The 15826-nt window shown below is 46.4% G+C and overlaps 1 protein-coding gene across 2 annotated transcripts in view; it reads right to left on the bottom strand.

The window, feature by feature from the left end:
• Positions 1 to 9012, bottom strand: part of ZSCAN22 (zinc finger and SCAN domain containing 22) — a 32343-nt gene extending 23331 nt beyond the window's left edge. Inside the window, exons 1-3 of one of the 2 annotated variants that reach the window (XM_032263370.1) lie at positions 8881 to 9012; positions 7585 to 7813; positions 2239 to 2319 (exon numbers count right to left, since the gene is read on the bottom strand). The gene's annotated coding sequence lies outside the window, so the exon portion shown is untranslated. The remainder of the gene's footprint in view (positions 1 to 2238; positions 2320 to 7584; positions 7814 to 8880) is intronic. The other variant, XM_032263371.1, reaches the window with a different exon arrangement.
• Positions 9013 to 15826: the final 6814 nt, after the last annotated feature.

Here is a 15826-nt window from a genome sequence, read left to right on the forward strand (position 1 = left end):
TTTTTTTTTTTTTTTTTTTTTTTTTTTTGGAGACAGAGTGTCACTCTGTTGCCCAGGCTGGCATGCAGTGGAGCAATCTTGGCTCACCAAAACCTCTGCCTCCCGGGTTTGAGCGATTGTCCTGTCTCAGCCTCCCAAGTAGCTGGGACTACAGATGCACGCCACCACACCCAGCTAATTTTTGTATTTTTGGTAGAGATGGGGTTTCACTATGTTGGCCACGCTGGTCTCCAACTCCGGACTCGTGATCCACCAGCCTCGGCCTCTGAAACTGCTGGGATTACAGGCTTGAGCCACCATGTTTGACCACATGTACCCTTCTAAAAGAGAAGCAGAGAATTTTGGGACACACAGAAAAAAGACAGCAACATGAAGATGGAAGCAGAAATTGGAGTGATGCAGCCTCAATCCCAGGGATGGCAGCAGCCAAAAGAAGCTGGAAGAAAAAGTGAACAGATTCTCCCCTAGAGTTTCCAGGGAAAGTGTGGTCCTGCCAACAATTTTATTTCAGCTCAGTGATAACAATTTTGGACTTTTGGGTCGGGGGCAATGGCTCACGCCTGTAATCCCAGCACTTTGGGAGGCCAAGGCGGGTGGACCACCTGAGGTCAGGAGTTTGAGACCAGCCTGGCAAACGTGGCAAAACCCTGTCTCTACTAAAAATATAAAAATTAGCCAGGTGTGGTGTGGGTGCCTATAATCCCAGCTATTCAGACGTTGAGGCAGGAGGACTGCTTGAACCCAGGGGGCAGAAGTTGCAGTGTGCTGCGATTACACCACTTCACTCCACCCTGGGTGAAAGAGTGAAATTCCCATCTCAAAAAAAAAAAAAAAAAAAAAAAAAAAAAATTAGCCAGCTGGGCACAGTGGCTCACGCCTGTAATCCTAGTACTTTGGGAGTCTGAGGCGGGTGGATCAATCACCTGAGATCAGGAGTTCAAGACTAGCCTGGCCAACATGGTGAAACCATGTCTCTACTAAAAATACAAAAATTAGCCGGACTTGGTGGTGGGCGCCTATAATCCCAGTTACTCAGGAGGCTGAGGCAGGATAACTGCTTGAACCCAGAAGGCGGATGTTGCAGTGAGTGGAGATTAACCCACTGCACTCCAGCCTGGGTGATACTCCTCTCAAAAAAAAAAAAAAAAAAAATTAGCTGGGCGTGGTGATGCAGGCCTGTTATCCCAGCTACGTGAGAGGCTGAGGCAGGATAACTGTTTGAACCTGGGAGGAATAGGCTGAAGTGAGCTGAGACCACACCACTGTACTCCAGCCTGGACAAAAGAGCAAGACTGTCTTTAAAAAAAAAAGAAAAGAAAAGAAAAGAAAGGGTGATGGGTTACAGGCATGAGCCACCATGCCCAGCCAGCACCCCTACTTTCTAAGCCAGTGAATAACTTGTCCTGATCCTGAAACTACCAGACACTGACAATCAATGATAGTGACCAGTCAATCTATATAGTGACCAATCAATCTATATAGTGACCAATCAATGCCTTCTCTGCAACCAGGACCTGCTTCTGACCCTGTGACTGAGCCTGGGTCAGGCCTGAAAATGAAAACAGTCCCCTAGTGGGGCAGAGTGGCTCACACCTGTAATCCCAGCACTTTGGATTCACACACACACACTTATGTATGTATATATACATTCACACATATGTATATATATGTGAATTTATTTATTTATTTATTTTTTGAGACGGAGTTTCGCTCATGTTACCCAGGCTGGAGTGCAATGGCGCGATCTCGGCTCACCGCAACCTCCGCCTCCTGGGTTCAGGCAATTCTCCTGCCTCAGCCTCCTGAGTAGCTGGGATTACAGGCACACGCCACCATGCCCAGCTAATTTTTTGTATTTTTAGTAGAGACGGGGTTTCACCATGTTGACCAGGATGGTCTCGATCTCTTGACCTCGTGATCCACCCGCCTCGGCCTCCCAAAGTGCTGGGATTACAGGCTTGAGCCACCGCACCCGGCCCTATGTGAATTTATGTATTTATATCAAGTTTTCTAATTTCCATTTATATGAAATGTCCAGAACATGCAAATCCACAGAGACAGAAGAAGATCAGAGGTTGTCAGGGGCTGGGAGAAGTGACTGCTTAATGAGTGTGGGGTTTGTTTTGGGGCTGTTTCACTTACTGGATCTTTTACCTTGGATGCATACTGTTACTTCTCTGCCCCAAAACAGAAGAAATAAACCCACCAATCAGATACAGAAACTTTCATTTCACTCACTTGGAATGTCTCTTTCCATAGTCCATGGGTCCTCCCATTGCTCCAGCTTAGAGATCACATGTGGTTTGGAATCAGGAAGTCCTGTCAGTGGTGAGAAAGGAGGAAGAAAATGTGGATGATATTGTTCCAAGTCAGCCAGGATCAGACACTGCTGCATATAAGCCAAAGAATGGGAAAAGTCTCTTCCTGGTGATATGGGATGGGCTGTCAGTCTCTCCACACAGGGGACCCGGCTGGGGAACACAGGACACATAAACATGTGAGTAACTGAAGTCAAGGCAGGGGATAAATACAGGAGTGACAAGGATGAAGAGACAGGGGCCTCATCCACAGACAGCAGGTTGCTGTGGTTCCTTAGCATCACATCTCGGTACAAGATCCTCTGCACTGGGCCCAGCAGCCCCCACTCCTCCTATGTGAAGTCCACAGCCACATCCTTAAAGGTCACTGGCTTCTGAAACATCACACGTGGTGCCTTAGTCATGGCCATGTTTGACAAGGGTAGTCCCATGGGGAATGGCAGTAGGTTAATATTCTGGAAAATGCCCTGTTGTCTTGGGGGAGGCTAAATGGCCTAATTAAAGAGGGGGTGCTCTTATCACCATGATTCTGTGCTGGGTGCTGTAGTTCCCACCTTCACGGTGTGTTAGGAACTGTTGTATGCCCCCAAATCCATATGTTGAAGCCCTAATCCCCAAGGTTATAGTATCTGGAGGTGGGGCCTTTGAGGGGCATTTAGGTTTAGGTGAGGTCATGTGGGTGGGACCCCCATGATGGGATTATACCCTTAAAAGAAAAGGAAGTAAAACTAGAACCCTCTTTCTCCGCTCCATGTGAGAACACGCCAAGGTAGTCATCTGCAAGCCAGAAAGAAGGTCCTTACCAGAACCCAATCATGCTGACACCTTGATCTTGTACTTCCACCCTCCAGAACTGTGATATCTGTCATCATCGCCCCTAAGTGCTCAGCTCTGTAGACTCTAGAGGCCAGCTGGATAGCCCTCATCAGCTCCCCCTACCCCCACTGAAGTGATGATGTCACTCCTGTGTGATCCCCACCTCCTTCGTGACTTGGTAGGGGAGGCCTGAAGGCCAACAGCATGTCTGCATCATCCCTGACGTGTGCCCCAACCAGACCCTTCCTGACACCATAGTGGTGTCCCCAGGCTCTGGCTGAGAAGCTGTCCAAGCCTTCAGAGATCTGACCCAGGGTTAAGGTCCCAAGCCTAGCTATATTGATGGTCCCTTCGCCTGTGTGGTGTCTCCCTGGAAACCCCAAGGACCAGGGACCTGTCATGTGGCAACATCAATTTCAGAACCCCAACTTTCCATTTTTTTTTTTAAATTTACTTTTTTATAGAGATGGGGTTTCTCCATGTTGGTCAGGCTGGTCTAGAACTCCCAACCTCAGGTGATCTGCCCGCCTTGGCCTCCCAAAGTGCTGGGATTATAGGCGTGAGCCACCGCGCCCAGCCAACTTTCCATTCTTTAAAAGATACGTGGTCTTGGCTGGGCGCGGTGGCTCACACCTGTAATCCCAACACTTTGGGAGTCCGAGGTGAGTAGATCACCTGAGGTCAGGAGTTCAAGACCAGCATGAACAACAAGGTGAAACCCCACCTCTTAAAAAAAAAAAAAAGATACATGGTCTTGCTCTGTCACCTAGACTGGAGTACAGTGGTGCAATCACAGCTCGCTGTAACCTCGAGCTCCTGGGCTCACGTGATTTTCCTGCTGCAGCCTCTCAAGTAGCTAGGACTATAGACACATGACATTACACCTGACTAATTTAATTTAAATTTTTATAGACAGGGTATCACTATGTTATCCAAGCTGGTCTCAAGCTCCTGATCTCAAGGAATCCTTCTGCCATGGCCTTCCAAAGTCTTGGGATTACAGGCGTGAGCCCAGCCCCAATGTTCCATTCTTAACCCCCAAAACCCCTACCCTCTATCCAGATGCCAGCTGTAAGGCAGGTGTGGCTCAGTGCCACTATTCACTCATTCATCCACTGCTGTCTCTCATGGGTCTAAGCAAACATGCCAGGCTCTACTCTGTCCCTGTCCTGGGTATTGACTGATAAGCAGTGCAGTCACAAAGAACCCCTATGCCCCAGATCTGCTCAGATGTGGGTCCCTCTACCCATTTCCTCATCTCTAAGCCCCAACCAGGGATGAGTAGGAGGAGGAGGAGGAAGAAGAAGAGGGACTGTGGTTAAAGAAGAGACCTTACCCTGAGATGTGCACACCAGGGCTTGTGTGGGTATTAGAAGTGCCACAGGAAGGGGATGGAAACGAATGTGCATGCTGAGCCCATTTGGGGAAACGCACATGGACAGCATCTGCCAGGAATGCAGTGTCCTGGGCTTCCACCTCATCCTCTTCCATGCTCCTCTGAGACAGAAGAGCTGGGGGAGTGGAGGGATTATGAGGGTGGCTAGACCTGCCCTTAGGTCCCAGAGACCCTAAGGCCCCAAGGCCCAAGGCCCAAGGCCCTGCCAACGCAGTACAGACCTAACCTGGGCCTGCTTCCTCTTGCCCACCCTTCAGGGCTGACTGAACCACAGCCCCCAACATTTACTTATATGCCAAGCATGCTGTAGACACCTTACAGTTATCAGTTCACTTGATCTTCACTCTGCCCCTGAGTGAGGCAACACAATGAAACCAAATTTATGGGAAAGATATGAGTTACTGAGAGGGTATGATGCTTGTCTGAGTTGAGCTTCTACAGCAAAGCATGTGCCCCACCCCAGGATCAGACCTCTAGGCAAGAAGGTGGGGCCTGAGGAGAAGGCAGTATCCATGCTGACTGATGAGGTGACTTGTGCCCTTCACGTGAAGAAGGCATCTGTACGGGTAGTGATGGGGTGAAACATGTTCCTCAGAATTAGCTTGGGGATATGGTGCTGCCCTGGGCACTAGTGTAGAGGTACATGCAGCCTCTGTGGATCTGGGGTGACCCAGGGAGGATGCAGCCTGGGAGGCAAAGGCCCGGGAACTGCGACTCCACTGCATGCCACTGACTGACTATATCCCAGCTCTCAGCCTGTTCCCTAGAGAGTGTAATGAGGACAGACTCCCAGGAGGATGGAATGGCATCACTCTGTGGGAAGACTTTAGTAAAACAGAACACGAACACCTCATGGCATCCTTGTTGCCTACAGCCACGCCACTTTCACACCCTCCTTCCTATCCTGACTCCCAGGAAGGGCAAGGGAATCACTGGGCTTGGGACTCCATAGAAAAAGACTTCCTGATTTGATGCTTAACAGCTGTGCCAAAAAAAAAAAAAAAAAAAAAAAAAAAAGAGCTGTGCCTCAAACGCCTGCCTCTGAAAAGTAAAGCTCTCAACACAGAAACCTCACCTCATCTAGGTACCTCCTCTGGACCTAGGCTGGGTGCCCGTGGGCAGCCACAGCCACCTGTGCTGCTGCCCCCACACTGCCCCTGGCTGTGGGCTTCTCAAGGGCTTGCTGTGTGATGCTGAGTTCCTTAACATGGGGACAATGTGTTGAAGCGTGGCAATGTTCAGGCACTGCCAACCAGATAAGGGGACCCACTTCCACCAAATGACAGCAATTCCCCTTTCCTGAGAACCTCCTGCAGGTCAGGCTGCCCAGCAAACACCTTTGGTGGTACTCTCAACAAATCAAAGGGAGGTGTCATCATTACCCTCTTTTACAGGTTGGGAAACTGGGGCACAGAGAAATTAAACCAAAGGTTGTTTGGTGAGTGATTGGCAGGCAGAGGTTTGAAACTTTGTGCTTTCAAAAATACATGTGCATTTTTTACAGACATACAAGTGCTCAGGTTAGTGAATTTGGTAAAGGCACAGGACTGTGTAACTAACATTCAAATTAAGCTCTAGAATGTTGTGTGAGGATGGAAAAGTTCTGAAGCTGTGCTGTCCAATATGGCACCATCAGCCCCAGGAAGCTCCTGAATACTAGCAACATAGCTGGTGTGACTGGGAAATGGAACTTGCTATTTTATTTGAATTTAGTAACTACCATATCGGACAGTGTAGGGCTAGGACATTTCAGCACCTTACACAGCTCCCATGTAGTAATTAGTCCTTGCAGAAAAGGTGTCCCAGATTTTTTTTTTTTTTAAGACAGTGTCTTGCTCTGTTGCCCAGGCTGGAGTACAGTGGTATGATCTCGGCTCACTGCAAACTCTACCCCCCACCGGGTTCAAGCAATTCTCCTGCCTCAGCCTCCCAAGTACCTGGGATTATAGGCACCTAGCACCATGCCCAGGTAATTTTTGTATTTTTAGTAGAGGTGGGTTTTGCCATGTTGGCCAGGCTGGTCTTGAACTCCTAACCTCAGATGACCTACTCGCCTTGGCCTCCCAAAGTGCTAGGATTACAGGCATGAGCCACCACGCCCAGCCCTGCCTATTCTTGAACTTCATACAAAATTATGGGCCCTGTTACAGTCTGAGGCCTCAGCTCCATGTTCTCAGGCTTCGGGGACAGCATCCACAGGATACCTCTATGAGGACCATGTAAGAACAAAGTGAGGTATCAAGTGGATGAGTGCTCTAAACAGAGAAAAATTGGTCATTCCAGCTGTACCAAATTCAGGTCCTAACAGACACTCCCAGGAAGGAAGAGCCGATATGGGGCCTTTTGTTCCTTCCTACAGAGGTAAGCGTACTGAACAGACTATCTGGGCCCTGATTTGCCCAGTAACCACACCTTCCTCCCCATCTTTTTCCTAAGCTGAGAATGGCAAGCATGATGGTAGAGTCTGTCAGATCTAGGATCAAATCTTCACTCTCTGCCATGATTCTGGGCTGCTCACTTCCCTCGGGGTCTGTTTCATATCTATAAAATGGAACTACCTGTGAAAAGCTTTTTGCTCATTCATTCATTTAAGGAATGAATTATATTTAACAAAGTTTTAGAGTTTTGGATTTTATTAATAAAACGTATGGACATGTGTTTTTCTCTTGTTAGATATGTACCTTCATAACATCCTTGGTTTTCCCTCTGAGCCTACAAAGCTGACAGTTGCTGCCTGTGTTTTACAAAAGAGTTTACCAACCATACTGTGATGGCCTGGGCAGTGATGGAGAGTTTACAGTGAAGGGTGGCCTCACCAGTCAGGGGTAAAAGACCCTCTCTACACAATGCTGAATGGACAGTGATGAAGGGGGCAATGGGAGGCAGGAGTCCCATAAGGAGGTAGTGGCCTAGAATGGGCTGAGGAAGGCAGGGCAGTGGAATAAAGGCAGCAGAAGTAGGGTGTGTTTTAGAGGGATATCTGGTTTCTGAAAATATCTAGCCCTGTATCTGCCCCCTGTACCACTGAGACTACCACCCCACCATCTGCCTCACCTGGCACTTCAGGCTCCATCACCTCTGCTCTGTCTCCACGCTGCTTGGGCTCAGCAGCTCCAGGGTAGGAAGCGCCTGAGGTCTCAGTCCTGGGCAGAGGTCCCAGGTTGCTAATGACTCTTGCAGAGACAAGTTTGTTTCCAGGGCCACTGCCGCCTTCTCTTTGATCATACACACCAGTGCAGCCCTAGGTTCTTGGCTTTGACTTCAGGGGTCCAGGCCTGGGATTCTGGAAAATGAAGTACGGCTAGTGAGCACAAGCAGTAAGAAGCAGGTGTGGTCATGGCCATGCACACAGGTGCTCCTGGGACAGACACAAATACACCCAGGCTAGGCTCTTCCCAAGCCTAGGTCCGTCCCATCAATGGCCTCCCCTTCCCAAATTAAGAATATACATCCGGGCCGGGCGCGGTGGCTCAAGCCTGTAATCCCAGCACTGTGGGAGGCCGAGGCGGGTGGATCACGAGGTCAAGAGATCGAGACCATCCTGGTCAACATGGTGAAACCCCATCTCTACTAAAAATACAAAAAATTAGCTGGGCATGGTGGTGCGTGCCTGTAATCCCAGCTACTCAGGAGGCTGAGGCAGGAGGATTGCCTGAACCCAGGAGGCGGAGGTTGCGGTGAGCCGAGATCGCGCCATTGCACTCCAGCCTGGGTAACATGAGTGAAACTCCGTCTCAAAAAAAAAAAAAAAAAAAAAGAATATACATCCACACAAATACCTGTACATGAATGTTTACAGCAGTAGCACTTATAATATAAGAAGAGTTGTAAACAACCCCAGTGTCCATGAACTGATGAATGAGTAAACAAACTGTGGTATATTCACATAATGGAGCATTATTCAGTCATACAGAGGAATGAAAAACTAATACATGGACTCTGAAAACATGTTCAGTGATAAAAAGCCAGTCACAAGAAACCACATATTGTATGACTCCACTTATAGGAAGTGTTCAGAACAGGGGAATCTAGACAAATAAAGTGGATTAGGGTTTGCCAGAGGCTGAAGAAAAACGGAATGGGAAGTGACGGTAAGGGGTATAAGGCAAACTCACACAACTGAGGTCACGCCTGCACAGACAGGTGGCGTCAACACATGCAGAACACTCCCCTCCCACGGGCGCACAAGCGGTAACACTTGGCCAGACACGGGAGATCGCGCCCCTACATGCCGCGCGCACGCCTCTCGCACCGCGCCGAGCCGGGGTCCGCGTTTCACTCACGGGTCCTACCCGCCCACTCAGTCACACCCACCGCCAGCACACTCAGGCCACGAGCGCCTCGCCGTACCTCACAATTACCCTTGCTGCTCCACCACACCCACGAACTCACCACTGCGGCAGGCTCCTGAAAGAGGATGACCGCGCAACATTCCGCGCGCCCAGCCGCAACTTACATACCCACCGCCGGCACTTCCGGTACGCACTTCCGCCTGGTGGCCAACGACCGCCCAGGACTTCACCTCCCAGAAGGCCCTGCGCGCTACCTGCTTGATAACGGCCATGCACGGGATACAAGGCCTTCTGGGAAATGGAGTTCACAGCGTGCCGGGACCGGAAGGGGAGCGTGGGAGCAGCAAAGCGTGGGAACCTGTCAGCACTAGAAGGGAAGTATATTGACATCCATAGTTTCGTATGTTCTTTTAAATATATAGCATGTTTACTTTTTTCTTTCTCTACGTGCACACACGTACACACATAAAAGTATATCGGAGATATTTTCCCCTGAACCTTGTATATAATTAAGCAGATGTCCCCTATGAACACGTACATTCTTCCACTCATCCAAGGAAAGACATTGAAGCCTGTAACCAATCCAGTCCACATGCTAAACTCTCCAGTTGCCCCAATGCCTTACGTAGTTTTCATCTTTTATTCAAGCACAAACTAAACGCGCATTACACTCTACTGTCTCATTTCAAATTGCTTTCAATCTAGAACGGATCCTGTTGTTTCTCTATAATGATCTTGGCAGTTTTCATGTATCCAAGTGAGATTTCCAAAATGCCATCCAATTTAGGTTTGTCCGTATAGAGTATAAAACAATCATAATCTAATTTTACACACTCTTTTTCTTCCACTCACCCTGAACATTTCTCCACTAAACTAAACATTTTTTGAAAACTTTTTTGAAACATGAATAGCATTACACCACATGAATACCACCATTTCTTTATCCCCAATCTCCAGCCATTTAACTAGAAATTGAGCAACATGTGTATGCAGTCCCCATACATTCCTGTTTCTGTATATCCAGGAGACTCCCTAATAACAGGCAGGCCCTGCATGATGCAAATCACTTTGAGGGAGGTGCGCAGGGACAGCGTGGGACGTAATTCAATCTATACACAGAAGGCCTGTATGACCTAGTGGAGAAGGCTCCCAATGTGCAAACTGACTCAGCCTACTCCTCCCTATTCCCACTACAGTCAGATCATCACAGGGGGACTTTAAAAGCTCTATCAGCTATCTACCTTTACACCACCATCCAATAGAACTTTCTGAAATTATGGAAATGTCTTTTAACTAGTGAAAAGTTAAATATGGTTAGTGACTGAAGAACTGAATTTTGTTTTCAATTTTCATTAATTTAAATTTACATCTAGGTCCAGGTGTGGTGGCTCACACCTGTAATCCCAGCACTTTGGGAGGCCACAGTGGGAGAACCACTTAGGCCAAGGAATTCAAGACCACCTTGGGGAACACAGTGAGTCCCTCTCACTATAAATAAAAATAAAATAAAATAAAATAAAATAAAAATACATCTAAATAGCTATATATGTCTGGTAGCTACCATGTTGTATAGTGCATTCTGGAAGATGTTTATGTTGGATCTCCTTACAAGAGACCTATGGGAGACTGCTTTTCAGACTGGATGCAGATTTCTTCCCAGTAACCTATTACAGAAACAACTTGAATAACTTGGAGGACATGCAGATAACACTGGAAATGGGGGACTTGGCGGTTCGGTCCAACTTGCATGTAGGGGACTCTCAAAATTGGGGCTCATTGATACAGGAAATTTAATAAAGTAACTTGGAAATTTATGTGTGCTACAGCCACCTTCCAGGAACCTTTATCTTACCTTACCTCTTTGGTATCATCGAGTTAAAGCTGTTTTACACTCAACTGGTTCTGCTAACTGAACACACACACACACACACACACACACACTCAAGTATATGTAGAACAAGTATGAATATGACCAAGACACACGGTCTCTGCTCATGTGAACATTGTTGGAGGGGAAAGCAGACAGTAAACAATGAAAGAAATTATCAAACTTACTTTAATTTGAAAGAGTTCAGATTTTTGTTTATTTTTTGAACTGGTAGTAATTTTACATGTTTCAAAATTCCAAAAATATAAAAAGATAAATAGTGAAAATGATTCCTCATCACTGTCCTACCAATTCTCCTGGCCAACCAGTATGCTTGCTAATTTTACCCTTTCAGAGATTATGTGTGTACATATAAGCAAATGTTTATTTATTTTGAAACAGAGTTTTGCTCTTGTTGCCCACACTGGAGTGCAATGGCACAGTCTTGGCTCACTATAACCTCCACCTCCTGGGTTCAAGCAATTCTCCTGCCTCAGCCTACTGAGTAGCTGGGATTACAAATGTGCGCCACCACACCTGGCTTTTATATTTTTATTAGTGATGGTGTTTCATTATGATGGTCAGGCTGGTCTTGAACTCCTGACCTCGGGTGATCCACCAGTCTCAGCCTGCCAAAGTGGTGGGATTACAGGCGTGAGTCACCATGCCCAGCCTGTTTCGTCTTTACATACATGGAAACATACTCTACAGTTTTATACCTTGCTTTTTTTCTACTTAACTATTTTGGATGCCTTTGAATATCTGCAAGCTTTTTCTTGCATTAGTATAGTTTTAGCATCCTTAATTCAAAAATCTGAAACATTTCTGGTCCCAAGCATTTTGGATAAGGGATACTTAACCTGTATATAAAGAGTATTCATTTTTAAGGCTATGATCTCCATTCCACTGTAAATGACTTAGCCAGTTCCCCACGGTGGACATGGTTGTTTCCAAATTCTGACTTTTAAAATCAATAGCATAATGAAAACCATGTACAAACAGTCTGCACAAATACAAATATATTTGTAGGATTCATTCACAGCAGGTTTGCTTAGACAAAGAGTTTATGTATTTGTAATTTAGATAGTGGCTGATAAACTGCCCTCCACAGAAGTCTTATCAATTCACATTCCCACTGGAAATGTATAAGAAACCCTCCCATGCCCACTTTGAGAAAACTCAAGCCTGGTAAAATACTGAGTTGGAGAGCACAATGTTACAATCCTCCTGAAAGTTAATTTAAAAAACTACATGAAATTCATAGAGAAAATCTTCAAAATATAGTAAGCACATGTTACAAGAGAACTAGAAGGGATTCCAAATTTCTAAACACAAGATAACTATGCACATATATATTCCTCTGTATGTAAAATTTAGTGTACACTACATGTATGTGTAAACACATGTGCATATTTTAAGAAAAAATTGCAAGGAAAATAAAATCCTAATGGTAAGGACCATCTATGGACGGCTAAAGTATGAGGAATATTACACAAGTTTTCATACTTTTTTTTTTTTTTACTTTTATGCATTTTCCAAGTTTTGCTACAAAGAACTCACATTAACTTTTATGAACAGAAAAAAAATCTTTACCCTAGTTAACAGTAATTTCCACTGAGGGAGTTTCTTATCTGTTTCAAAATATCTACAAGGAAATCAGTAGGAATATCATGCTTAGAAAATGTGAACTGAGAAACAGAAAATATGCAAAGATCTGAAACACTTCTGGTCCCAAGCATTTCGGATAAGATATAATCAAGCTGTATATAAAGAGTCTTCCTTTTTAAGGTTATGATCACCATTCCACCATAAATGACCTAGCCAGTTCCCCATGGTGGACATGGGGGTTGTTTCCAAACTTTTAAAATCAATAGCATAATGAAATCCATGTAGCCTGCACGCATACAAATATATACTCCCAGCAGGTTTGGTGAGACAAAGGGTTTATGTATTTGTAATTCAGTGAGTGATAAACTGCCCTCCACAGAAGATGTATAAGAACCCTCCCATACCCCCTTTGAGAACTCAAAGCTCATTGAGTTCCAGTTGATGGCTTAATCCCAGCTTACCACCCAGTGAGGCTGCTGTAACCTCAGCCAATCCCATGTTCCCTCAGAGAAGCATCAACTGTGACCACTTCAGGACTGGCTGTTTTGGGGGTCAAGGTGGATGGAATGAGGCAATCACAGGCCTGACTTCAGAGCTGTCTAGAACCATGCTGTTACTGTTGGTCCCACCTCTTCAGAGGAGAAGAGCTTTCCTGTCTGGATTCCCAGGCCTGTGCCCCAAACTGCTGGTGGAGCAGAAAGGAGGAACAATCAAGAGTAGGGTTTTGGTACCAGACTGTTTGGTTCACAATCCGGCTGGGCCGTTTGGTAGCACGTTACTTCCCCTCTTTGGGCTGTCCTGCTCTTTTGGTGGCAGTGGGGATGAAATGAAGTAAGCGGATCCGAGATGTTTACATGGCAAAATCAACAGGATGTCTAACTCCACAGAGTGAGGAAGGGGAGAGGTCAAGAAGACTGATTTTCTGGCTTCCATGATAGGATGGTGAGTGGAAAGTCCCTAGGAAAGGGATCAGGGGAGCAGAGACTGGTCTGGGTGGAAAATGAGTTTTGTTTGAGGTAGGCTGGGTTTGGGGAGCTTGCAGCACACCTAGGGGAGCTGCTCAGCAGCACACAGCAGGTGTTTGGGCCTGAAGCCCAAATCTCAGAAGCACCAGATTGATTTGGGAGTGAGCAGCACAAAGATAGTGATGTGGGTGACACCTCAGGAGGGCGTGAAGCATAAGGTGGGCTCTGGGACAAGACCCCAGGGACCCCAACATTTAGGAGGGATGACAGGAGGTTGAGAAGTCTCTGAAGAGTTGGAAGGAACCCCACAGTGCAAGGGGATAGAGGTTTGCAAAGAGGTCAGCAGGCTTCACAACCATGGTGGTGGTACCCTGGACAGTGGTTGCAGTGGGTTCTGTGAAGCAGTCGGGGCGGACAGAGGGTCTGAGGTGTGAGCTGTCACCAAGGGAATGGTGAGCACAAGGAATTCTCCCAAAAGCCTGAAGGAGAAAAGCAGCAGATACTGCTAGTTGCCTCCAACATCCACTTTCCAAGACTGTTCTCTCCGACCTATCTCCACCACAGAGGTTATAAAGGTAAATACGACCTCTCTAAGCCCCATTGGTATTACGGTGGCCCCCTGACCCAGCCTTGGCCAAGGAGACTTTGGTGGGCATGTGCTGGAAGCTTCTGGGAATGCCTTTTCTTTGAAACATCATCAGAGGTAAGTGTTGGCCTGCCCCTTCCCCCTTCTTTCAGTCTTCATTGTAGATGCAATGACTGGAGTCATAGTAGTCTCCTTGTGACCACAATGGAAAGGTTAAGAGAATTGCAGAAAAGATGGTTATGACACAGAGCCATTGAAAAGACAGCCTTTGAACAAAGCCTAATTTGGTTAAGCCATGGTCAGCTAGGTGCTGACATCAAATTCTAACTCTACCACTTCCTAGCTTGGGCTGGTTACTTTTGCTCTAGTTACTACTACTGTTTGTCCTGTGCCTAATTTTGCCTATCTGTAAAATGGTACTAACTTTCAGAGCTATGATTGTGGCACTGTCTGAGGATGCACCATTTAGCTATGCAAATGGAAGGTTATCTAAGGAGATAGAAGGTGGCGCAGGCTAAAGTATGAGGCCAGAGTTGCTGTGAAAAGTGACAGCTGACACAGGAAATGTATTGAGGACAACTCCGAAGAAGTAAATGCAGAGAAACAAACCTGGCCATTGACAGGGTCTTGTTGAACCTCTAGAGATGAACCACAAAGCTGGCTCTATTATCCTGGAAGCCAGCTCTGCTCTGATTGGATAGCTGAGTTCTGACACTCCCAACATCCAAAAAGCAAAAATGCACACAAGAGTTCCAATGCTCAACTATTCCAACATGGTTATTCCAACTGCCGTGTGGCAGGGTGCAGTGGCTCACACCTGTAATCCTAGTACTTTGGATGGCCAAGGTGGGAGGATTGCTTAAGTCCAGGTGTTTGAAACTGGCCTAGGCAATGCAGTAAAACCCTATCTCTACAAACAATTAAAAAATTTGCTGAGTGTGGTGGCGCACACCTGTAGTCCCAGCTACTGGGGCAGCTGAGGCAGGAGATTCGCTTGAACCTGGGAGGTTGCAGGGAACCAGGTGACAGAGCAAGACTCACGACTCTATTAAAAAAAAAGGAGAGAGAGAAAAATTCCAACCAAATGCACTCTGTAGATCTTGTTTAGATTATGATTACCACAAAACAAATAGAAAACAAAACAAAATTTATGAGGCAACCCAGAACATCTGAACACTAGATATTTAATGGTATCTGTTTAGATGTGATAATGACAATACAGTTCTACTTGAGATTTAACAAAATTAATTAGGCCAGGCACCCTGGCTCACACCTGTAATCCCAGCATTTTGGGAGACTGAGGCAGGCAGATCACTTGAAGTCATGAGTTTTGAGACCAGCCTGGCCAACGTGATGAAACCCCATCTCTTACTAAAAACACAAAAATTAGCCAGGCATGGCGGTGCACACTTGTAATCCCAGCTACTCAGAAGGCTGAAGCATGAGAATTACTTGAACCTGGGAGGTGGAGGTTATAGTGAGCCAGGATTGCACCAATGCACTCCAGCCTGGGCAACAAAGTGAGACTCAGTCTTTTTTTTTTTTTTTTTTTTTTTGAGACGGAGTTTTGCTCTTGTTACCCAGGCTGGAGTGCAATGGCGCGATCTCAGCTCACCGCAACCTCCGCCTCCTGGGTTCGGGCAATTCTCCTGCCTCAGCCTCCTGAGTAGCTGGGATTACAGGCACGCGCCACCATGCCCAGCTAAGAGACTCAGTCTTAAAAGGAAAAAGAAAGAAATAAGAGTGAAATTGGCTTTTTTTTTTTTTTTTGCTTTACTGTAATGCCCAGTGGGGAAGAATATTTTACAACCTCAGGACCACTGCCCACTGCCCTGCTTTGAACTCAGGCTCGGCAGTTTTACCCACCATTGCTCTCACACTATCAGTGCACAGCAAAAATGCCAAATGGTTTTGTTTCAGTGGACCAACACTGTGTGTGTGTGTGTGTGTGTGTGTGTGTGTGTGTGTGTGTGTGTGT

The sequence above is a fragment of the Sapajus apella genome, unplaced genomic scaffold, assembly GCF_009761245.1.
Source record: "Sapajus apella isolate SASKATOON/1434 unplaced genomic scaffold, GSC_monkey_1.0 scaffold135, whole genome shotgun sequence".
NCBI lineage: Eukaryota > Metazoa > Chordata > Mammalia > Primates > Cebidae > Sapajus > Sapajus apella.